Genomic DNA, 26,883 nt, shown 5'->3' with positions numbered 1-26,883 from the left:
AATAAATATATAATACTAGCTCAATTAATAGAACTTACATTTATTAAAAAATCAGGTGTCTACAGATTCCAATGTCAAAAGTGTGAGTCCTCATACATTGGACAGACTGGGAGGAGCTTCAAATCAGATACATGGAGCATGTAAATGCCATAAAACATAATATATACCCGGCAGTCAGACAAGATATTCAAGCATTACTTCAGTAACATAAAATAGGATTTAGACGTTCATATGAATGTAAACAAAGGCCCTGTTCTCAATGTCACAGAGGCATGCTTTAATCACTTGGATCAGTTTTTCAACTTCAATTTGAACCTGAACGAAATCTAAGAAAAAACTAACATTCCCTTTGATTTTTGAATTAAAGTCTTTGGTTGTGTCGATCTTCCAAATAGACGGTCAATATTTAGCACGATACACAATACCCTATCACGTTACAAACCCCCACCACACTATTAACAGGACAAACCCCTCCTCCGATCATCTTCCCCTCTCCCCACCAGATATATATTACCACACTACACTCCACCCATCAGTATTAGCCCGTACCTTCTCACAAACTGTAGCTTCTCAACATGCTGTCCAAGGTGAGCCACATATACTCTATATTAATCACATTTTAACTTGTCCAGGCCCATTATATTTTAATACTCGTAATTCTTTGTTTCAATTTCGCTTCAGGCTGATTCATATCCTTCCGACTAAACTGGGAAATTTTAGTTCACCTTAATTACATCAGAAGAGAAGACAAAAGGACAGCCAATTACAATTAACCATTTCTCACTTTATAATTTTATCAATACATCATTGTATAATTTTAACTGAGCTCGATAGCTGCAGTCGCTTAAGTGCGGCCAGTATCCAGTATTCGGGAGATAGTAGGTTCAAACCCCACTGTCGGCAGCCCTGAAAATGGTTTTCCGTGGTTTCCCATTTTCACACCAGGAAAATGCTGGGGCTGTACCTTAATTAAGGCCACGGCCGCTTCCTTCCCACTCCTAGCCCTTTCCTGTCCCATCGTCGCCATAAGACCTATCTGTGTCGGTGCGACGTAAAGCAAGTAGCAAAAAAAGTATAATTTTAACAAACACAACAGGCCTTTCGAGACGAGTATAATGAGATATACTAACGCATATTTCTACAAGTTCTTTACATAAACAAGGTGTTATCAAATAAAATTACGTTTTCACTTTAACAACATTTGAATAACAAGAGTCTTAAACGACGGACAAATTATCGCCAAAAATTCAAATGCAACCATAAATATGACATGATGATTTGAGTATTAGCATATAAACAGATCGACAAAAACAGTGTATCAAGTAATTGCTATAAGTTTTAACTCTCTTATTCAGCACACAGTGTAAATAAGCATTTCAGAAGACTTTTATACGTCAATAAAATATTAAAACTTTTTAATGTTTCATTGTTAAATATCTATGTATATATTTATATATCATAACATCAAATTTAAGTATCATGCCCTTCCTCAATTGTGTGATTAATGTACTTTATGGCTGATGATAACATTTAAATGTCAAAACTAGTACCATTATTAAATAAATGTTGTAAATAATATCTTATACAACTCATAATTTGTATTAAAGAGATTGAACCTTAAAAAAACTTATCTCTGTGATCCCAGTTCAATACGGATACAAAAATGTACTTTACATCTTTGAATACGTGCATATGTCATGCCATTTTGCAGTATATTTCCTGTTCCCCTGATTACTTGTAACTTATGCCTAACTTTTGGACACTAGTGTCAATGGAATCCACCCTTCCCCGACCTCATAATACTGTATAAAAGAATAAAATGCTATCTGCTTTTGCTTGTTAGTAAACAAACATGGCTGATGATTATGTAGATACTTTCAAGTGGTTAGAAAATGATAATGAGAATGATTTTTCTTCAGAAGACTGTGCTATTTCTTACACTAATAATGATAGTGTTAGGGACAATGGTTCTAGTGATGACAACAGCATGGACGATGTAAACGAAGACCGAAGTAGCGTGACTGCTTTACGAGATGGATCTTCCATATGGAATTTGTCAAACATTTCCAATACACTGAAAACAATTCCATTCACTGGTGTTTCTGGTCTCAGTGCCATTGTTTTGAGAAGACTGTATTAGATGTGTGTTCAGAATTTCTTGGGGATGAGTTCTGGGTAAATGATTGCGACAGGAACCAATGACTATGCTGCTTTCCAGAAGAATAATTTGATGAGAAAAAAATCTGAAATGTGACAGTAAATGGTATCCTTGCACGGTTGAAGTGATAAAAGTGTATTTTTTGCTGATGATTCTCATGAGTCAGGTAAGAAAACCTAAACTCTAGTTGTGCTGGTCTAACAGGAAGGTTCAGAAAATAAACTATTTTCAGAGACAATGACATTTGAACCATTCTGTCAAATTTCACAATTTCTGCACTTCTCTGATGATACATTTACAGATCCAAATGACCGTCTAAGAAAAATCAGACCAGTTTCAAATTTGCAAAAAAAAAAGTTTCAGAATATCTACAATTTTGACAGAGATATAGGTATTGATTACAGTGTTACAAAATTTCTAGGTAGACTCCCATTTGTGCAATACAATCTTTCAAAAAAAGCCATGTTTGATATTAAAATTTATAATCTCTTCTGGATACTGTTCCCAGTTCAAAATTTATACCATACAAGGCAAACAGGGGGTTATTACAGCAACAAAAGCAGCAGTGTTGGAACTAATGGAAATAAACTTGAACCAAGGTCATATATTATATCTTGATAACTGGTATGTCTCTCCTGAACTGGGGGTATACTGTTGCTTCACGTCCATAGGTTAAACCTTAAAAAGCCCTAAATGTGACCCTTGGGTGGTGCTAAGGAAGCAACAACATTGGCTGCTGGACCTATCTTCTAAAGATCTCCCAGCAAAGATGCAAACTGTATGAAGTAATCCACTCAACAGCTCTTTTAAGAACCAACTGACTCGAAAGCATGGACATAGTATTAAAATTTACCAACTAAATACTGAAGGTATCAGTAGATCTAAGTGTGACGTTTTGTCAAAATTGCTACGTAATAATGACACTGATCTGGTACTCATTCAAGAAAAGCATGCTGCTACAGAAGATGAGTTAAGGAAGAGAGGGAAGATTTTTGGTTATAATATTATTGGTGCACCCTTTGGTAATGTATATGGTATTGCTTCATATGCCTGTAAGAACTTGCAGCAGGTTGAATACATCTCATTTTGTACAATTAATAATATTCATGCTGTAACAATAAAACTGCAAGATGTAACCATCGTAAATATCCACACACCTCCAGCCATCTGCTGGCCAACCCAAGCTTTTCCAGATGCAAGTCATCCAACTATCTATGCTGGCGACATCAACAGCCACCATGAAACTTGGAAATATGCAAGAAATGACGATAAAGGCATAGCTTTAGTAGAATGGTCAGAAGACCAAAATGTACATCTTATATTTGATGCATATGAGAAGGGCACATTTAGATCTGCTGCTTGGAAGCGAGAGTCCAACCCAGACCTCTATTTCGTCACACATGACTCTGTAGGCAACCCTCTACCCATGATGAGAGAAGTCTTGGGGGACTTCCCTAATAGTCAACACAGACCAATCTTCCTTGAGATGGGCATCTCTGTTCCCTTAATTACATCTTTCCCATGCCCATGCTGGAACTTTAAAAAGGCAAACTGGAGGAAATTCTCTGAAGAGCTGGACATATGCATCAGACAGATTCCTGCAACTAGCCATAATAGTTCAGAGAATTGTAGGGCTTGCGAAATCTGTAGCCAAAAAGCACATCCCAAGAGGTTACAGGAAAGAATATAATCCTGGATGAAGTGAAAAGAGCGATGCCGTGTACAAAGATTTTCTTGAATCAGGTGCCCATATGACTGGTGAGGAGATATTACGGAGTCTAGATGAAAATCGTAGACAGAAATGGACAGCAACAGTTAGGGATTTCTCTCATTCCAGTAGAGAAGCCTGGAGCTTACTAAGAAAGCTTGGAGGAAGCTCAACAGGAGTTAGAGAGAAGGCAACTATCTCACCAAACAAAGTAGCCTCCCATATTGTTTTAACTTCAAGGGTTACTAGAGATAAAAACATACAAAAACGGTGAAAAAGAACCTAAGGATGCTTAAACGTACCTCTCCAACCTCTTCCGAGTACTCTGAAGCCTTCATGATTGATGAGGTTGATACAGCAATAACGGACATGAAAGTTGGTAAGGCACCAGGTTTTGATGGAATACACCCTGAATTTATCTTAAATATGGGACGGAATGCGAGAAGGTGGTTGACGTGCTTCTTTACCCACATACTTCAGACAGGTATTCTTCCTAAGGAGTACTAAAATCCTTGCCATATTGAAATCTGGCAAACCAAAAGATATAGCACAAAGCTATACACCAATCACTCTCCTCACTTGTTGCTATAAATTCCTTGAAAGACTACTATACAATGGAATTAACATTGTAATTAATCAACATATTCCTATTGACCAAGCTGATTTTAGTCAGAATCGTAGCTGTTGTGACCAAGTCCCTGCACTCACAACATGCACTGAAACAGGCTTTCAGCAACAGTTGAAAACCTCTGCTGTTTTTTTTTTTATCATTCTGCTGTTTATGACACGGTTTGGAGAGAAGGGCTGCTGTACAAACTTCTTCAGGTATTACCATGCAAAACCACAGAACAATTAATTGGAAACATGCTTAATAGTAGACTCTTTCAGATTGTTCTAGGGAATAGGACTAGCAAGCTGAGAAGACTGAATAATGGTCTCCCTCGAGGATCAGTCTTGGCTCCTCTCCTGTTCAATCTGTATGTATCACACTTGCCACCAACAAACTCTAGAAAATTTTGGTATGCTGATGATATAGCTTGAACTACAAGCCATAGTAACCTGAAAGAAACGGTAAACATTTTAACTGATGATCTTTCCATTCTTAGTGACTATTTTCAGAAATGGCGACACCAACCAAACACCAGCAAAACTGAGGTGTCCTGCTTTCATTTAAATAACAAAGTGGCAAGCTGTACTCTCCAAGTGTCTTCTAATGGTAAGGTCCTCAGGCACAATAACTACCCAAAGTACTTAGGTATAACATTAGACCGGACACTGTCCTTCAGGCAACATCTAGTAAATACAGCAACAAAGATTAGGAGTCGTAACAACATTCTGCACAAGTTGTGTGGTACAACCTGGGTGCTTCTGCAACTACCTTGAGATGTTCTGCATTTGGTTTAGTTTTCTCTGTGGCAGAATATTGTTCTCCTGTGTGGATCAACAGCTGCCATGTGAAACTTGTAGACACTCAACTCAACAACACAATGAGGATTATTTCAGGTGTAATAAGATCAACTCCTACCCAGTGGCTTCCTGTCTTGAGCAACATCATGCCTCCTTCATTCCGTAGAGCACAAGCACTGTTGAGAGAATACTCCAAGATAAATGAGAAGCCTGACTTGCCCATCCATTCCAATATTCCTGACCTTCAGAGGAACCGGCTGAAATCTAGACATCCACCGGTTGAGTTTGCTCAGAGGCTCTTCTTCTTCTTCTTCATAGTACCGTATCAGGTCCCCCTGACGTTGGCGATCACTGTGGCGAATGCAGAACGATCTCTAGCTAGGTGGAAAAGTCTTTCAACACTGTGTATTCCAGTCCATTCTTTGATGTTTCCAAGCCATGATGTTCGCCTCCTCCCGACACCTCTTCGACCCTGTATTTTGCCTTGTACAATCCGCTGTAAGATGAGGTAACGGTCATTTCTAAGGATGTGGCCAAGGTAAGAGATCTTCCGGAGTTTTATTGTTTGAACGAGTTCCCGACTTGCTCTTGCCCTTCTGAGTACTTCTTGGTTTGTTAGTCGTGCAACCCACGAAATCCTGAGCATCCTACGGTGGATCCACATTTCAAAGGCTTCCAAGCGTTTCATTGATATGTTCTTGAGAGTCCATGTTTCCACACCATATAGCAAGGCTGACCATATATAGCACTTGACCATCCTCTGTCTAAGTTTTAAATTTAAGTAGTCATTGCTAAAGAAAGATTTCATTTTTGTAAATATTTTTCGTGCTATTGCTATCCTCTGTTTCACTTCTTTCTCGGGATCAAGTTGTTCAGTGACAATGGCACCCAGGTATTTAAAAGTGGTTACTCTCTCAATCTGTCGGTTGTTTAGTTGTAAGATTGCCTCAGCATTGGCACGTCTGCTGAAGATCATGAACTTGGTCTTGTTTACATTTATTTTTAGTCCCATGTCCTCACTTACTGCACTGATATTATTGAGCAGGAGCTGGAGACCTTCAAAATTGTCACACAGGATGACTGTATCATCCGCATATCTTATGTTGTTAATTATGCCGCCATTTACTTTTATTCCATATTGTTGATTTTCTAAAGCTGTTTTGAAAATTTTATCCGAGTAAAGGTTGAATAACAATGGAGACAAAACACAACCTTGTCTAACTCCTCTTTGGATGGCTATCTCGTTTGTAGTTTGATTTCCGATTCGGACAACGGCCTTTTGTCTCCAGTAAAGGTTTTCAATAATGCGGATATCTTTGCTGTCAACTCCTATATCCTTTAGGAGTTCTACAAGTTTTGGATGTTGTACTCTGTCAAATGCCTTTTCAAAATCAATGAAACAAGCAAACACTTCTTGCTGTTGATCTAGACTGTTCTGAATTAGGATATTTAGCGCAAACAATGCTTCCCTTGTACCAAACGAATTTCTGAACCCAAACTGTGTTTCGTCGAGGTCTTGTTCACACTTAGTCTTGATTCTGTTATGTATTACACGAAGGAATACTTTAAGTGTGTGGCTCATGAGGCTTATTAGCCTATAATCATTACACTTGTATGCCTTTTGCTTCTTTGGCAACGTGATGAATGTAGATAACAGCCAGTCAGATGGGATGTCTCCAGTATTATATATAGTATTGAACAACTTTACCAAGAATTGGATATTGTCTTCGTCAATCATTTTAAGAAGTTCCACAGGGATGTTATCTGGACCTGGTGATTTCTTGCTTTTTGAAACTTTCACAGCATATACCACTTCTGATTTAAGAATGTCAGGGCCTTCACAATTAGCTCGTTGGTTAGATTCCTCACCTCTCTGATCACAGAAAAGTTCTATCAGATAATTTTCCCAAGTATTTAAAACTTCTTCTTCATTAATAATAGGCCTGTTTGTAACATCAACCAGTACAGAAAGGTTACGTTTTCTGTACATGCCAGCTATTTCCTTTAATTTTCGATGTATATTGAACAGATCATGTTTAGACTGAAAGATTTCCATTTCCACACATTGTTCTTTCAGAGGCTCACAGAAGACAATTTCAACCCCTATGTACAGTGGAAAGAAGAATGGATCTCAAAAACAGGTGAACATTTCTGGCCTTTCTTCCCACCTAATTCGAGGTCTGATCTTCCAAGAAGAACTTGGAGCATACTTAATAGGATTCGATGTGGCCATGGAGTCTGTGCTGCATCCCTGTATAAATGGGGAAGATACAATCCTCCGTGTGTGACTGTGGTGCTCCTTTTCAAACCATCGAACACACTGCAAAGGAGTGTAGCAGAAGAGCCTACCCTGGAGATTGGTTTTATTTTCTAGAGGCCAATACAGAGGCTCTAGAATGGATAACAACTTTGGACATTAAAATATAATGTAATTGCTTTCCTGTTTCTGTATATATATGCCGTACGATAAATAACAATAAATCTCTTGAACTTTTTCACACCTTGTTGGAGAATGGAACTCATGCTGTGGGTACCATATGCTGTACCAGGAAGAACGTGCCTCCAGAGTTGCACGCAGTAAAACTGACGAAATGTGAGGCTATTAGTATGACAGCTAATAATATTCTCACCATAAAATGGAAAGACAGAAAGGATGTGCATTTACTTTCAACTGTTGATAAGGACTTGGACCTTGATGTGACACTTCAAAGAAAATGAGGTGAAGGAGAGGAAGTGGTGAAAGACTCCAAGGAAAATGAATACAGTATATCATCAAGAGCAAGTCCTTGCATGTTTTCCCGTAACGCAATGGACTATCAAGGGTCATAAAAAAGATAACGAAGTACCTATTAGATATGGCTAACTTCAATTCATACATTGTGTTCATGAAGGATACTGGCAGGTGGCTGCACTATACAAAATTTCTCACAGCATTTGCGAGCAATTGTTGCAGAGTGTTGCTCTCCTGCCTAGGACAACAAAAGAAAGAACGCCTACTCAACACAGCCCCTGTGACTTCAGGCAAATGTATGGGGACATTTTCCGGTGCCTATTCCTCAAACAGAAAGAAGAAACATCCATCTAGGCCATGCAAAATATGCTAGGGTCATAAAATATGGCCCGAAGTGAGGTGGCTATGTAAAAAGTGCACTATTCCACTCCATCTGGAAAACTTCTTCAAAAACTATCTTCAGTACTCGGGAGATAGTGGGTTCTAACCCCACTGTTGGCAGCCCTGAAGATAGTTTTCCATGGTTTCCCATTTTCACACCAGGAAAATGCTGGGGCAGTACCTTAATTAAGGCCATGGCCACTTCCTTCCCACTTCTAGGCCTTTCCTGTCCCTTCGTTGCCATAAGACCTATCTGTGTCGGTGCGACATAAAGCAAAAGAAACCAAACTGCAAACGCCATGGTGCAACAGCCCCTGAAGGGCCATGGCCTACCAAGCAACTGCTGCTCAGCCTGAAGGCCTACTGATTACGAGGTGTCGTGTGGTCAGCACGACGGAACCTCTCGGCCGTTGTTCTTGGCTTCCTAGACTGGGGCCACTATCTCACCATCAGGTAGCTCTTCAAATTTGATCACATAGGCTGAGTGGAACATCCACCAGCCCTCATATGCAGGTAAAAATCCTTTCCCTGGCTGGGAATCAAACCCGGGGCCTCCAGGTAAGAGGCAGGCAAGCTACCCCTACACTGCGTGGCCGGCAAAAAAATAATACAAAAAGGAAGCCTACACCATCAGAAATCTTTCTGATGTACAACATACAGGCAGACAAGGACCATTGTGCTGAAATCAAATGCTGGATAGAGAAAGCGGAGTCCATCATCATTAGCATTTGGCAACTCCTATCTTGAAACGATCTCAGAATAAAGCTCAAAAAGAGAATAACATATTGCTGTGTTCTCTCCCCCCTACTAAATGCTGTAGAGCCCTATATATTTTATTACCCACAGAAAAGAGAATCCAAACTTTCAAGATGTGGATATATAATGGCAAGTTGTGTCATTCCTGTGGGTATTTCCATGTTGAAGCAACAGAGATAGGTCTTATGCAAACAAGAGGATAGGAAAGGGCAAGTAGAAAGGAAGCAGCCATGGCCTCAATTAACGTACAGCCCCAGCATATTAATGATATGAAAATGGGAAACAATAAAAACCATCATCAGGGCTGCCGACAGTGTGGTACACCACACAACGAGCTGTCGACCTGAGCTTATCAAGACAATTTAACTAAAGAGGCTGGAATACATGTATCACATTATGAGGACTCCTAAAAACGACAGTCTGTTACAAGTAAAATTTTGAGGAAAAAATCTTGGCAAAAGAGGACTCAGAAGAAGACTGGCATCTCGGATAAACATTTTGAAGAAATGGGTTGGAGCTCTTCGGCACATGACGAAAGAAAGATAGCCATGCTCATAGCCTAAATCTGGTTAGGATAAGGTAGCAGTAACCATGAAGAAACCAGCCACAAGATGCTATGCAGTGGAGGGACTCTGAACAATAATAGCTGCTATACATATCCTAGCATTACATTTTGAACTACATGAAGAAAATATGAAAATTGTTTAAAAGTATTGGAAACCTCACTATACATCTTTCCAAGCATCTTCAAAATGTCTGCTTTAAAATGAGAAGTTGCTCAATTAAGTCTATTCAGCAGTTTGTAAAAATCTCCGTTATCAGAAAAATGTCATCAAAATAATAGATTACTTCAAATGTGTTCACCTGTGTTTCTCTTGGCACTGCCAACTCTGATTTTGGTTCTTCTTTCAAATGTACCTCTTCTGATATAATTTTGTGATTGTCCTGTGGAAAAGTAAATATATTAGACAAATTTTCCAGACACATCTGGAAATATATTTATATATGAGTGGGCTTAACAATTCATCATTTCCTAGTAAATGGGACAGTTTCAGTTCCAAATCTTCATTATCAGAAAATCACCATGTTGAGTATCCATAAAAGCATGACAACTAAGAGAACTTCAGGAGTGGAGGAATGTCCTATTTAAAGGCTCAGAGTTATTTTTGAAGAGTAGAACAATTATATAATATAATACCTTTCAAAATAACACTGAATGATCAGGAAAATGTACAGACATACTTACATATAATCTGCTTTTTTAAATTTTTCATAGTTGCTTTACGTCACACCAACTTAGATAGGTCATATGGCGACAATGGGGCAGGAAAAGCCTAGGAGTTGGAAGGAAGCGGCCACAGCCTTAATTAAGGTACAGCCCCAGCATTTGTCTGGTGTGAAAATGGGAAACCACGGAAAACCATCTTCAGGACTGCCAACAGTAGGATCCGAACCCACTATCTCCGGGATGCAAGCTAACAGCTGCGTGCCCCTGACCGCATGGCCAACTCACCCGGTCAAATAATCTGCTCATTATATACAAACGAATTCTGAAATATTAAGAACTTCACAATTTATCACTGTTATCTTTCACATCCTGTACCAGCTAATAAAACTCAGCAGGAAAATGTATCTTACAAATTTCTTCTTGTATATGAAGTACTCCGCCTGAAGGCAGGGAGGATCCTCAAAACCTTTGCCATCAGCTGCAATACAGAGCAAGGTGTCACTGGGGAGGCGAACTAAGGATATGAAGAGTAAGGTAGTTTCACATTGCTTTCCTCTTCCAGCAAGACAGTGCTGTTACATAACAGTCTCTCATATCCACTGAACTGTACACACAGACCAGCTATTTCACACCTTTTCCTATAGGATCTGGCTGTATTAGAAATGCTGTTACCCATACTGCTCATATCTCAGTCACTTTCATATCGTAAGAGCCAAGGATGAAACTGAGACCCTAAATACAAGTGACAAACTTGTTCTGGGCCAATCCAGAAGACAACAGGCATTGAGCACCAGAGATGGATTAGAGCAGGCCACCTCATATGGAAGTCATCAAGTCATAAGCCCTAAACAACATGAACCACAACCTATAGGTTATCTACAATACAGGCTGGGCCTGTATGCCTAACATCAGTCCTCCTTGTGAAGGCACGAGTACATTTGGTCAGCTGACAGGGATATTGCAACTTGCTCTACGTTGCACCGACACAGATAGGTCTTTTGGCAGCGATAGGAAAGGGCTAGGAGTGGAAAGAAACTGACCACGGCCCTAATTAAGGTACAGCCCCAGCATTTTCCTGCCGCAAAAAGAGGAAAATGGAAAAAACCTTAAGGCTACCAACAGTGGGTTTAACCCACTATTTCCCTAATACAAGCTCACAGCTGTATGACCCTAACCGCATGGCCACTTGCTCAATATAGATATATTGTGCCTTGGGACAGGACTTCATATTTATTGAAAAGCAAAAGGTCAGATTGTTGTCCCAAGAATGCCAGCCTATGTTCAGCATACGACTGCACTGATCAGTGTAACTAATCCAAGAATACATTTTGTTTTAACTAAGTGTTACTGAATTATAACTGACATTGCTTTTGCAATTCCAGTTTCATATTAAACCCATTTTAATGTTTAAACAGAGGAAGTACTGTGAGACAGAGTTATTATTCAGTGACCATGTTTCTGATTTCCTTTTCAAAGACCAAGGAATTAACTCAACAATGGGTTGTGAGGATGAAAAAAGAAATTTTATCCCACCCAGTAAAGTCATTTATGCTCTGCATACTTTGAAGTTAAGTACATGTATCAAATGACCAGTGGCTATTTCTGCCAAACATGACATGGTTCTAAGCATTTTATTTTCCCTCACATTTGCAAACAAGGAAAAATAGAGTGCTCACTGCCAATAAAACGTAACCAAGAAAACCCACCAGATGCCACCTGTTAAAATTTAAGTGAGACTATTAAACAGATATAAATTATCTCTTCCTAACCATTTGTTGCTCCTATTTATGATGCAACTTAAAATTGTAGTGATCTGGGTGACGCTGTTTTAAAATGTTATTTTTTAAATCACCAAACCTATGACTAAATCTAAAGCTTTTGCCCCATCCCTAATTAAAGCAGTAATTGATGCAGGCTACCAGAAAAATAAAACGGCTAAAATCATAGCAAAGCAAACAAAGAGGAACAGGAGGAAAGTCTTCCATCAGCAAGAAATCATTGAAGGTCTTCACAAGAAACATAATGGTTCCGGTCTCAATGTTCTGGGTAGCTATTTCCAAGAGGTGATCCAAGACCTTGTCAGGCTTCAGGCCAACCCAACCATGCATCGATATCCCCAGTATCTCTATGGTTACCGATACCTCAGGAAATTTTTACACCACCACATCCTCAAAATATTTCTCACTGGGCAACATCTAATGATGGCAGTCCAGGTTTCACGAGGATACTTTTTAAAGAAAGAAGAAGTTAGCAGTTAGAAGTTAGTTCACAATCAATCCTCGGAACTCAGATGTTTAATAAAACGGCTGTTAAGAACTCGGTGCGGGACAATAAACAGTTTTGTGTCATGGTGACTTAGCTCAGGTATACTTAGACACTGATGAGTATGAAGTGGACAAGGAAGTATTAGACTTTATGGTGGCAACACTGAACAGGAGCTCAAAAATACCAGTTTGTGGAGGGCTCATACAAAAAAATCATATAGTCAGCAGCTGTGATGGGATTGTGACTAATAGCCGTAGGAATGAAGTCTGTTGGACTGAACTCCCCAGTGTTTATTTCCACATCCAGCAGAGTTAGAGCAAAAGGCATTAACTTTCCTTGATGCTGCAGAAAAGCAGGTCTTTGTAGATGGTAGTGCTCCAGACCAAGAAAATATTACTGAGGTGAAATACCTGGAAGAACTTGGTACTATTACAGGAAGTGAAAGGCCTGCACACTAGTTATAGATTAAGGAGAAATAATTTAGAGTGGGTGAGACAGAAGATAAACATTTCCTTAGGTGCATAAACCTGCAGTAATTGTGTGGGTTATACCCTTAAATTTTGCAGTGATCTAGGCCTTGAAGCGTTTACTGATTGTGAAAGTACCATTCAGGTTGCAATGTTCCTAAATTTTGCATTTCATTTAATAAATTCAAGGCGTCTTACGGGTAAGTGAACCAAGGCTGCAAACAGATATTCCAACCAGGACAAAAACTGTACTGATATTGAAGAATGCATAAGTTATCCTAATAATATTATGTTAACTGATGGTTCGTACCTCTGTAACACTAAGAAAATAACTGCAATGAATGGTATCATTTCTGATTTGTTAATTGTACAAGGTCTTGCAGAACGTAAGTCTGGGGAGAGGATTCTGTACTAGGATACATCCTCACATAGAGTTTAAGATGGATATAAAATTCTGGTCAACTCAAAGCTGTATACAGGAAGTGTCTCAATGGTCAGATTGTCTGGCTCCATGGCTAAATGGTTAGCATGCTGGCCTTTGGTCACAGGGGTCCCGGGCTCGATTCCCGGCAGGGTCGGGAATTTTAACCGTAAGTGGCTAATTTTGCTGACATGGGGGCTGGGTGTATATGTTGTCGTCATCATCATTTCATCCTCATCAAGACGCGCAGGTCGCCTACTGGCGTCAAATGAAAAGACCTGCATCTGGCAAGATTAACTTGTCCTCATATACTCTCAACACGGAAAGCCATAAGCAATTTAATTTTCTTTACTGGTCAGATCAACCTGTCTTGTAATTGTAATATGTGTTTTTGAAAGGTACTGTTTTATTGAACCCTGGTCTTGTACAGAGAATTCAACAAGAAATGTATTTTGATAGACATGATCAAGATTAATTCACCAACTATGTAGTCCTTTCTTTATATAGTGAATATGTTGATTATATTGCAAGCAGTGTGTAAAATATTAAGAGATAAGAATTTCATAGTGTTTCATATTGAGGTGAGTTCACTATTTTGATAAAAGAAGATATACTATATACTTTCAATACTATTAAAATACGAAATGTAATTTTTACATTCCTACTTAATTACGATTGGTACCGGTGTCGACCATTATCCTTGGCCATCATCAGCCAATCACAAATAAATATAAAAGACAATGCACAGGTAAATAAAATGAGAAGTTTAAATGATTCCATCAGTTGCTGTTTGTGAAGCACTAAAGCATTTCAGAGAGCACTGTGTGTTGAAATTTCAGCTGCTCAGTAAAAAGTATAAAAGACAATGCACAGGTAAACAAAATATGATCAAGAATAAAGGTTGACACCAATTATAATTAAGTAGGAATGTAAAAATTTTAATAGTACTGAAAGGTTGAACCATCATATATCTTCTTTTAACTCAATAGTGTGTTAATTAAATTAAATTAATTAAATATGTGCAGTATTTGCGTCTTTTGCAGTGTTACATAACATCAGCTCATGTTCGTACTGGCAGTAATGAATTATACACCTAAAAGACTTTATTACATCCTCCTAATCAACAAAAACTCCTGGATAACTTCACCGATAACTTCAGGCCAAGCTGCCAATAGCGGAAAACACAGACACCCCAATAATGCAATTCATATCTTGTATTGAATATGAGGATCTAATAGAGTCCTATAAAGGTATAATTCCTTTGTATTGCACAAGCACTGATACATGTAGAATGGTGCAGCGTAATGAGTCTACATGAAACATATCCTTTACTTATCATCATGGTTGAGATGCACAGTATGGAACACATGACACATTTATTGTTCTTTGCCTCAGTGCATGTTTTCTAGAGGTGTCAGTTAAAAAAATCTGCAACAGGCCACTATTATTATTATTATTATTATTATTATTATTATTAACAACATTCTGAATGGCTAAATTAAGATGAGAAGGACCATTCCTTGAAAATTTAGTTCCATTCTTATTCAAATAGCAAGACTCTTTTGTAAGGGGGCTGACTGATCAAAAATCACCATCAAGGAGGTGAACTAAAAGTGAACCAACACTCAAATCAGATAGCATTTTTGTATATCATGTAATAAGGCAATGTACTGCATAAAGAACAGAGGAATCTTCCAGATAACTTCAGGCCATCCTATCAATAGCGGCAAACATAGACTCTGTGCTAATGCAATTGTTACCCATGAGCACATTATGAAATGCCCTGTTAAAGGAATAGATACATATATATTCATTATAGACTGTTGTTCCTTCTGGTGTTCAGTCTGCAGGCCTCTGTGAATGTACAAATCACCACAACAATCCCCCTATTTCAAACTAGTTCTATATCTCTGATTTTTAAATCATTAAAATCCGAGTCTAATCATCATTACTTTGGTCTCCCTGTATTCCTCTTACCCTCCATAACCGACTCCATCATTCTCCTATGTAAACTATCCTGCTCCATTCACCTCACATGACCCCACCACGTTTCGCTTCATGATTACAGCTTCATTCATTCAGTTCAATTCTAACTTAGCCTTTATGTCTTCATAACAAGTACCCTTCTGTCATTGTTCCCACCTGTTTTACCTGCAATCATTCTTGCTACTTTCATGTCTGTTACTTCTATGTTGTGAATAAGTTATCCTAAGTCCACCGAGCTTTCACCCCCGTAAAGCAAAGTTGGTCTGAAAAACACCTATGTTAAGATAGTATCGTCCAGGAGCTGACTTCATTCTTCCAGAATACTGTTGATTGAAACTGTGAGCAGACTGCATTAGCTTGATTTCAGTTCACTTACTACATTATAAACCTGGGAGTACACACGTCCAAAATATTTGAAATTATCTACCTGTTCCAACTTCACATCCCAATCTGACATTCAATTATCTTGGATGCCTTACCTACTGACATCAATTTAGTCTTAGAAAGGCTAATTTTCATGCCATACTCATTGTACCTATTTTCATGTTACAAGACAGTAGATCGCAGGCTTTGGGCAAAATCTGCCATTAAGATAAAGTTGTCAGCATACGCCAGATTGCTTACTAAATTTTCACCTTACTGCCACTTTCTACCTCTTAGCAGATGATCTATGTAAACTACGAACAACAAAGATTTTTCAAAATTCTGGCTAATAGAGAAAATACAATCCTGACAGCCCCTTTATAGCCTGGAACTTCACTGCTATTCATCCTACATCCTCTGAATCACTTATCTCACCCTCCCTTCAAGGATGCCATTGAACACCTTGCCTGGTATACTGATTATTAAGATACCTTGATAACTGTTGCATTCCTTCTTCTTTGATGGATTATAGGTAGGTGCAATTACAGCATTCATCCAATCTGAAGGTGCCTTACTAACACTGCATTATAATCTTATTTTATGAAGCCATTTCAACCGTTCCTTCCTGCTATACCTCACCATTTCAGGCCTAATTTCCTATATTCCTGCTGCTTTATTACAAAGGAGTATATCTACCATCCTTTCCAATTCCTTAAGAGTAAATTCACCAATATCATTGCCCTCTTGACACAAGAGTTGAGAAACAATAGGGATTGCAAGTAATATATGACACAGCAATGTTGCAGAAAAAGACTGTGTACTATAACTGAGAAAATTATTCATGAGAATTAATTTGAAGTGTATGATGCTGTACTGGAAGAATGGGCTAAAGATGGTATTGTTGAAGAGAGACATTATGAAGGGGCTAGAGGTAAAGGCTACATTTTACCTCATCAGGGTGTAATTAAGGACAGTGCAACGATGCGAATTAGGCCCATATTCGACACATCCAGTAAAAGGAAGAGGAAGTTGTCACTGAATGACTGTATGGCAAAAGTCCAAACTTAATTGAACTTATTTTCTCTGTTGTGTTCGGGTTTAGAGAGGGGCCAGTGGGTGGTAGAATATTAAATGTTGGCACTCGCATGTTACTGCTGCATTTGCGTGAAAGATTTTCTGTTATACAAGGATGAAGGAGAAGCCAGACGATGATGTCAAGATGTGTGAGATGAAAAACGGCACAAAGCTAAGAAGGCGGTTGCTGATTCAGGAACTCTATCGGTATTTGAGGTGCTGGACTCTTGATACTGAAAGTAAAAAGGAAGGGGTGGATTATGTTCTTTACATTTGCTGTGTTCAGGGCAGTGCACTTGAAAAGGTCAGCAATTTCATAACGAATGGATTTTTACTGAGTATTCCACAGTTCATCACTCGATGAGAAAGACCAAAAGTTTCTACAACAAAAATGGAACAAATTTCAATGGTACAGGTAATTTGTTTTGAACTGTCGACTAACACCACACAGAAAGAGAGTCCACAATGCAGCAAATACAGTACAGAATTAACCCTCCCACAGCAGGCTGGTGGGGTGGTCAGTGGCAAAGTCTGATTCAGATAGTAAAGAGAAATTTGAGATGTGTCTTCGGGAGAGCTTCACTGTGCTGTGAAGAGTTGACGACACTACTGTGGAAGTGTGAAGCCGTCGTTGATTCCTGTCCTCTTGCCTACTTGCCTGAGAAGCCTGAAGATCTCAAATAACTTTCACCTTCAAGTATTTTGCAAGAAAATGTCTGCATGGGAATACTAGATTTAGATCAACTGGATTCTGTGAACTTATCAAGGAGATGTTGATTTCTACTACAGTTGCAACAAGATTTTGAGAAGAGTACCTAAGTCATTTGATCCAGGAGCTGAATACGATGTCTACAAACACTGGATAAGAGGATGTGGTGCTGGTTGCAGCTGATGGGAAAGAACTGGATCGACTGACCATTAACACGGGTGCTGGAAGTGTATCATGGGAAAGTTGGATGATTTGTGAGGTTGAGAACATTGTCAGGTGAGGTGACTAGTCCACATCAGTGACTTCTGAAAATGCGAAGGAGGATGCTGATGACTGTCCCAGTAGCTTTCACTCTCATGAAGAGTCTAACTCATGAGATTCCTCAAAGTGCTATTATGACAGCACGTCTACTGTTTCATGTGGATATAAAAAATTATTCAATCTAAGTGATTTACAATAAATGTGAAGTTCCTGTCAGGTAGAAAGAATGTTTCTCACAGGCTATTTGCTTTAGGAGTTAAGATTGTAAGGCAGCCTGAAAAGATATCTCCCTCATTAATCCTCCTATCAAAATAGTGTACATGAGCAGGAAGTTTTACAATTAGATTTCCAGTAAGGTTGGTAGATTTCAAAAGGGTTGGCCATGTATATTTTTTGGGAGAGTAAAATCATTGTTTCAGTCTTCACATAAATCCACAGTCAATTCAAGGATGTTGAAATGATATTGAACCTAAAAACTATCCATGGATAAGAGGATTCTAAATGTGGGTTCAAATACAGCCAGTAGTTTTTCAGTTACAAGTACTCAAACAACAACAAGAAATAGGCGAGACCCCCTAAGGTAAAAAATATTTAGGTAGCATTATTAGACCTGAAATGGAGAATTAAAAGAAGATGCTGCCAAAATAATCAATATATATTTACCCAGTTGTGACAATTTTATTTATGTAGATTACAGTCATTACTAATATGCATGGCTCATGGTCTATGGAGTAGAATGATGCAGGTTTCCATGTAAATTTATCCTGTCCTACCAGTTTCTTCTCTAACTAGTGCAGTGTTTTCCACAGAAATTTTGTCACCCGAGTATCAGGAATGAGTGGCTTGGTGCAGAATACTACGTAATAAACGGATATGAAAAAATTTCAATTTATTCCCCTCACGGCATTCGTATTAACAGGCGGGTAACAGTAACTGCAAAATTGAACTATTTTAGTATTTTTACCCTGAACAAGACAACAGAGGATTTCTAGTGTTCTACTGTTCATTCATAATCATTCAATACCAGGGATTACTATTCTATTGCTGTGGAGGGCCATACTGGTCTGTGACATCATTGAAAACTGCTAAACATTTAAACTCTGATGTAATTATGCTGAAAATAATGATTGATCACTGAACTAAACAGTTTTACAGTATGTAATTAGCACATATCTAGGTTATGTCTGTAACCATGACAGTGCACTTCACCCATTAACAGGTCTTAGGGATAGCACTCTAGTTGAACTAATATTTACTACAATTCTTTTATCACATTAACATCATGGCCTGCCCTATCACTCTAAACCTGTACACTTGCTTGTAAGATAATTAATGAAATCCTGCAGGAATTTGTTTCTATAAAAAAGAATAATAAGGTTGTTATAACATTCCTTCAGTTGTGGAACATTAACACAGCTGTTGCAGTACCTACAACCACACACTCAGGCCAGGTGATACCAGTGATGTAATATCACGGTGGAAAAAGAGGTGGTCAACAATTTTGCAATTAACTGGTTTTTAAATACAGTATAAGGTGACTTTTCATTTCAATGTAGTACTTAACCATCTCACTATCCACATGACCCCTGTTAATTCCTGACAATAACAGGGAAAAATTATAGTACTCCCCTAGATTTATCCATCTGTGCAAACTCTAAAGCAACACTTTAAGAAGCCTTAAGAATATTGTGACACTAGAAAATCCAATTACCAAAGTTGTCCATCAACATTATGAAATCTTTTTAATCACGAGAAAAGATGAGTAAAAATCAATAATGAACAAGCTTCCCATATAAAAGTTAAATTTAAATCTGTTTGTGCCAAAGAGGATAATATAGAATTATCAATACTGCATTAATGGAAACGACCCCCACATGATTTTAGGCGAAAAGGAACTGACAAGTGACCACCAGTAATTTTATCTCGAAAAGTAACCCAAATGTCACTGTAGTAATTTTACCTAATGAAGGAAAGTCCATAGCACTAATAGGATCCAGAACAAGCATTAAGTTTCAGGTACTGATATCTCGAACTCATTGGAAATCTTACTGGGGCCTTCTAAGTAACATAAAGGTGCTCATTCTTTAAAGAATAGGGCCGGTTCAGTTAATTTACACTGAAAATAATTAGTGTTATGTAACCAATCATTAATTTATCCATGGGGAAAAATATTGAATACAAGATTCCATGCCAACAACTATCCACTATTTCCAATAACAATGAATGACATCCAGCTTGTAATATACTACATGTGATGGTTTGGTCTGCCCTGTCAATATATTACCAGTTTCTAATTTTGTACAATTATTTCACTTGTACATGTTTCGGGAGCCCCAACTCACTTCATTAGCGATTTCTACATCATAAATCAATATTCCCCATAACTTAAGGTCTAATATTATTCATCTATACATACGACATCAATATATACCATTATTTTTAACACATACACATATAATGCCTATTTCTTGATAATGTTTGTTGTAATGGAACACATTAGAACATTTATAAATAGTTTAACCCCTCAGCGTCGCAGACATTTAAAGAGCTTCCTACCCCGCGGCCGGATGAGATTTCAACTACGCGCGACTGAAATACATTGATTCACTTACAACGTTACTACAAGTATAAGAGTAGACCGATATTCACGAAACTTGGAATTTCTTATGACAGAACTATGTACGTGCAGATAATTACATAATTGTTTCACATTTCCTTAATAATTTAGTTCCGAATGATAAGAGTTCGAAGCACTCTTCGAAACAGGGACCCAAGTTACACTCCTGGCAGCAGTACACCGATGTCTTCTTTTCGTCGTGTTTTTTATACACGATACAACGTCTCTAAGGTTTGGATTTCTCACTCTTCGGTGCTAATTTCCTGATAAAATGTCTTTTCTGCAACCTTGGAACTGTATAATCTGATGCGCGCCGGCCTTGAATATTTCTTTCCCCGCCCGAGCGAGCGTATTTTGTAAACAAGCCTTTCACCAGCTGCTCCGATAAGGTACCCCTAATTGCTCAATATTTATCTCTGTGACATGTGTGAATATTATTAGAGAATTTAGGAATCATAATTCACTGTTGAAAAGTTTCCTTTGACCTGTATAATTATCTATAGTCTCCTACACGAAATTTCCAAGTACTGTTTCCTCCTCATCGTCACTCTCATCATTTACCACTGCCACATCATCTGTTTCATTATCAGTGCTGCTAATACTGTCACTACTACTTCCGACTAAACGTTCATCTGAATTATACAATATTCCAAGCACGTTACTGTCAGTCAAACCACGGCTGAGCGCGGCGCGCCACACGGACTGATAAAGCTACAGCGAGACCGATAGCAGCAGGACGAAACTGAATGAAGGGAATAACACTTACTGTGTGCGAAACAAACCAACTCGATACTTATTTCATATGAAAGGTTGAGACATTGTCTTTCAAGCGAGATATATACTATGAACAACTGGCTCTCGAATCGTATGACAGAAAGCTGCACTTGCTGATTCCTACACAGAGCGCTCGTGGAGAGTTACGAAAATATTACGAGCTGAGAAATAAAGACAAATTTAATAAATAAACCGCACTCCCAATGTACAAATAGAGCAAAGAATATCACGAGAAAAGACAAACTTCTCAGATCATCATTTCTTTATTTTATTCTGTGGGAAAGAATGAAGCAAACGGACTTTAAAAAAAGCAGAAATTAGTGCTCAGACTTATTTGACAAATAATTAACCTTGCAAAAACAACTACATTATAACGATTTTCAATTCTTATTTACAACACTGATAAACCTGAAAATGTCTTCTTGGAAACAAAACAATTTGCATATCAATAACTACAAAACTCTTCGCTCTATAGTCGTAAATGTGAAACCATGTATGGGTCTATACGACGTATAGAGGTCGGCGGCTACGGAAGAAAAGAGGGTCTATACCACGTATAGAGGTCGGCGCTGAGGGGTTAACTGGTTATTCTTATGTTACGTGACACTTCAAACATTTATTAAAACGTCAGATTATTTACTTAGAAAAATCAATTATTGATAAAAAGTTTCTTGGTACTGTTTGTTCTGTTGTAGCCCTCTTAAGCATTGACCTATTAAAAAATTAACTATTATACTACCAAAGTTAATATCTTTGCCTTATTATTCTTAGAACACTTTCTAGAATGAACTGGTTTACCATTGAATTATTTGACTCCTTATGATCTAAACGTGCAATTCATTATATCATGTCAGACGGAATCTTTCTATGTTGGTGTTGGGCTGGAATTTAGACAAGAGCGGATCAAACCTCCCATCATGTCCATGAATTCGTGGCTATTATTTGCTGTTCTTACTATAAATTATTGAAGCAGAGGAAGACTACCTGCTCACCAGCCTAACACTTATTGATTCTATGTGGTGCAACACTAGCTTTAAAGTTTTCAAAAACACTAAGATGATGGAAATTGTTCCTGCAAGAGGCAAATATATTTGAGCACCTTTAATACCATCAGGGTGATAAAGGATTTAATATGTCAACTTGAAACCAGAAGGCAAACCCTCCACAATCTGAGCTACTCAGATCGCCATTTTTCCTGACAAGAGCTACGAAGCCAAGAGAGATGAAGAGAATAACCACTTCGTCAGCTTTCAGACAGCTGTGCCACATAAAAGGTGCATACCTGGAAATTCTGCATTTGTATAATCATAAAAAATATACTTAGTCAATTTGAGATTAGTATACAAATATATATGAGCTTTAGGAATAGACAGCAAGATAATCATACATCTCCTGAACATCAGATAAAAGTAGAGTTATGTAACCAGTCAAACTCAGGCGACTGCTAAGGGTTTAATTGTAATCACTATAAAGTTACCTGGAATGATACTTACACATGAAGTATTTGAAGTTTCCTCAAAGCAGATTGGTTCCTCTTTGACCTTTACTTCCAAGTCCATTTTAAAGAGCGTGTGAAGGTCTAGATGCTATCGGTATGTAGATTAATTCCACGGACCTTGCACTGAAACATGAGCAACAAACACTATTATTGCTGTTTTGTAGTCAAGTCTGTACTTTTAGGCGACTGTTGATACTGTGCTCATAGCCACAGGACCTCCAGTTTTACATGGAAAATGAACCTCAGGGAAAAACATTTTCAATGACAGAACAACCCACACCCACAGAATGGGATTAATTTGCATACCTCTTTTGAAAAGCCTGTGACTATGCAACTTACATATCACCCACTACACTGGCAGTCTAATGACTTTGTTTGATGTACCTTCCTTTTTTTACTATTTACTTACATCACACTGACACGGATAGGACTTATGGCATTATGGCTAGGAGTGGGAACCAAGTAACTGTCACCTTGAGTAATGTAGAGTCCCAGCATTTCCTTGGCATAAAAATGGGAAAACACAGAAAACTTTTTCTAGGGCTGCGACTTCCTTCCCACTCTTATCCCATCATTACCATAAGACCTATCTATGTCAGTGCAATGTAAAGCCAATTGTAACAAACAAAAAAAGAAATTCTACAACCAAACCTTCAAAACTATACATTTATTGCTCAATTTGCAGGGCAAATGATCCACATTTAGCCACTGTGAAGACACAATCCCTGTGCCCTGTCCCTCCGCTAGCTCTATTGGCCATGTACATTTTGTACTGCTCAATATAAACCTCACTCTCTTTATACTAGAGTCCAGCGGAGATTCAGATACAATATAAAATTTGAAAGTCACTATTAGGAATGTTTGATATAGTACATCCAGTTTTGTTTTCAATCCACAAAGCTTTGGAAGTAAGTGGTGGGCCCCGTCTTATTCAACACACTTACCAATTATGTAAATCATTCTGAATGTTAATGACAATTGTGGGGAACCCCTGTGCATTATGTATTTTAATAAGCCAGTTTCTTACATAGATATAGCCATAGTTCTTCTCTAGACGCACAGTACTCACCTGGGCTAGCAGCCCCTTTCATAGCCTCCATACAATATGTTGAATTCAGTAGCAGTTCAGCCAGATTCCTTATTGATCAAACAAATTATTTGATAGAGAATAGCCAGGTACTCACTGGCAAGTTTATCCAGAAAGTTGCAACCATTACTGATTATGCTACAGTATATACTGTATGTCCACTAAAACAAACAGTTCTGAACTGGCTGTGAACTCCTTTGTTACAAGAACAGTTCCAACTGGCTATGAACTCCTTCAAAATTATCTTAATGAGCATACATGAAACAGAATGCTTCCAGACGTGATTGTTAATAATGGTTTGTTGGAATTAGTAAATAGCATTTGTGAACTGTATAAACGGCATCTATGAATTGTTACAAAATGTTAAAAAATGGATGATGGAAGACCTCACTATTCCAGTGAGAAGTACTGCATGTAGTCACACCATTTACTGGTCGAATCAAATGTGCATGTATACAACATGCAGTTCCTGGTATTGAACCCACGCTGCTGGCATGGGCTCTGAAATGCTTCTGAATGTAGTTAGAACAGCTTGAATTCAGAACTCACAGTTCCGAAGAAGTTCTGAATTTCTGTTGGAACTGCACCTACAATATTGGCACAGACTCCGCTTTGCATATAATACAATTATATAAATACTAGGAGCATTATAAGTATACCATTAACCCTTACTCAATAAAGGAAAAAATATGCATATTAAACTATTTTCTAAACACAACATAAACACATGTAATCTATTCAATCAAGATTTTCTCCTGCTCAAAAAAGTATTGGCACACTGTACGTCATTTGTTATTGAGCTATACAGACAGCGCCGTGCATACCAGATTTGTGCAATCGGAGATGACAAACAGTTCAGTCGCTTGCCTGACGCCAGTGTATGGGTCATTCACTTGTCAGGATAAATCTGAAGGCAAAGGAGCATTCCGTGTCATTCCACACCCTGGTGGTTTTCTTGCATTCGTAGGGTAAGTTACCATGAACTTGGTAAAGAACTTTCTGTTACTTATTCAACAATGCGGGCAATCATCAAGAAGTTGCAAGAGACAGGTACAACAAACAATACACACAGATCTGGACATCCCAGAGTTCCTACATGTAGGAAGCATCAAAGCCTGGTTCGCCTTGCACTAAAGGAGTCCTTTAAAATGCAGGGTCGATTGTATCGGACATCCAGACAACATCCAACAAACAGGTCAGTTCTCAAACTATTAGGACTACTTTGAACGCAGTTGATATTCATGGGAGATCTCCCAGAAAGAAACCATTTATTTCGGAAATTAGCCGAAAAAAACACTTCCAGTTCGCCAAAGATTATGTCAATAAATCGATTGAATTTTGGAATTCTGTGCTATTTTCTGACGAATCCAAGTTTAACTTGTTTGGGTCTGATGGAAATGTAAAAGTGTGGTGCAAACGAAATACAGAGCTCCAATCACTACATGCCCTACCTACAGTAAAACATGGGGGAGAGAGCATAGTCATTTGGGAATGCATGGGAACTTCTGGTATTGGTGACTTGGCTATTATTGAAGGTGTCGTGGATCATCATAATATACCGATGTGTTGCAAGACCACTTATGTAGCAGTGCACAGAAACTGGGTCTTGTAGGCATCTTTAGCTTTCAACAAGACAACAACCCGAAACATACGGCTCTGTGAACGTGGGAATGGTTACTATATAATGCACCAAGAAAAGTTTTCACTTCACGCAAAGCCCTGGTCTTAACCCAATAGAGCACCTTTGGGCTCACTTGGGAGACAAAAGTTGGAAAATGTTATTCTACAGACGGTGTTGTTGGAGGAATGGTCAAAGATCTCACGAGAGATAACTCGCAACATGGTTCCCTCCATGCCAAGACGTCTACAAGCTGTCATCAGTGCCAACGGTAAGCACAAAGGCTACTAGACTTGAGTTATGTGAATTACAGAGACTTTAATTTCATTTATGTATAAGTGTGCCAATACTTTTTTTGATGTGTAGAGCAACTGATTTTGTTTTGTAAACTATTATTTTTGCTGTGAGAAACCAATTATACTCGAAGAACATTATATTTACTACTGTACATTTCAACAAATATATCAGTGTTTTGACATCACATGTATTTGTGTGGAATGTATATATAATAGTAGGTGTGCCAATACTCTTCGGTGCCAGTGTATACTACTGAGCGTGAGCAGGCTATTCAGGATCAATTCGGTACCATGTTAGAACAAATTTGCATGTTTTATCGCTAGGAATGGTAGCTGAGATATATTTAATGTAGACACCCTTACAGTAGGCTGAAAAACAGAATTATCTACCGCTGATCTTTTATGTTTAAATGAGAACTGAACAATAAAGCTTACCTTATTTCCTATCACGTAAAGTACGGTATAAAGTTCCTTATAGAGATGCATAAGATTGAGACTCCTTTGGACACGGTGTAAAACGTAAGAGACTGCAATTTCCTGATGTAGAAAATATTAACGGAAACAGCGCAATCCACAGAATAAACCGGCAGAAGCAGCCGCAATATGTCCGAGATGCACAGCACAAAGCAAATTAATTCGAACATTAAATAACGACAAGCCAAGCACTTCGAAAGTAAACCGGAAATGGTGAATACGGCCCCTCACAAATTTATAAACAGTGCTTCGTTCCTCGACCGTATACATACACATCCGGTATAATTCACTTATCTCCAGCTAACTACTGCACATGGATAGAAGTCAAAAGTCATCTGGGACAACCAAGACCAACCATTACACAAAACCACAAGACAGAAAATACATGGCGTGCGTACCAACGACAATCATGAAAGATATAGACTGCTACCTTGTCTTGTCTTGTCACAATAATTTTATGGGCTTCGCTTGAGAGCGGTACACCCAGCCACGTAACCTAGAATTTTAAAAAAAACAAGTATGGAGGAGGCGGACAAATAAAGTCAAACGTGTAAGAAATGTGGGAAATTAAGGAATGAAACAACAAAACGACTACACAGGAAAA

The 26,883-nt window shown here is 38.3% G+C and overlaps 1 long non-coding RNA gene across 1 annotated transcript; it reads right to left on the bottom strand.

The window, feature by feature from the left end:
- Positions 1 to 10,005: 10,005 nt before the first annotated feature.
- Positions 10,006 to 26,556, bottom strand: LOC137502332 (uncharacterized). Its single transcript, XR_011018736.1, has 3 exons — positions 26,241 to 26,556; positions 22,800 to 22,927; positions 10,006 to 10,086 (listed from the first exon to the last, which is right to left on the bottom strand). It is a non-coding gene; the product is annotated as an uncharacterized lncRNA (long non-coding RNA).
- Positions 26,557 to 26,883: the final 327 nt, after the last annotated feature.

This window comes from Anabrus simplex, chromosome 10 (genome assembly GCF_040414725.1).
Source record: "Anabrus simplex isolate iqAnaSimp1 chromosome 10, ASM4041472v1, whole genome shotgun sequence".
In the NCBI taxonomy this organism is placed as follows: domain Eukaryota; kingdom Metazoa; phylum Arthropoda; class Insecta; order Orthoptera; family Tettigoniidae; genus Anabrus; species Anabrus simplex.
Note: the sequence above shows the minus strand (reverse complement) of the source record. Positions and strands in the feature narration are given on the sequence as shown.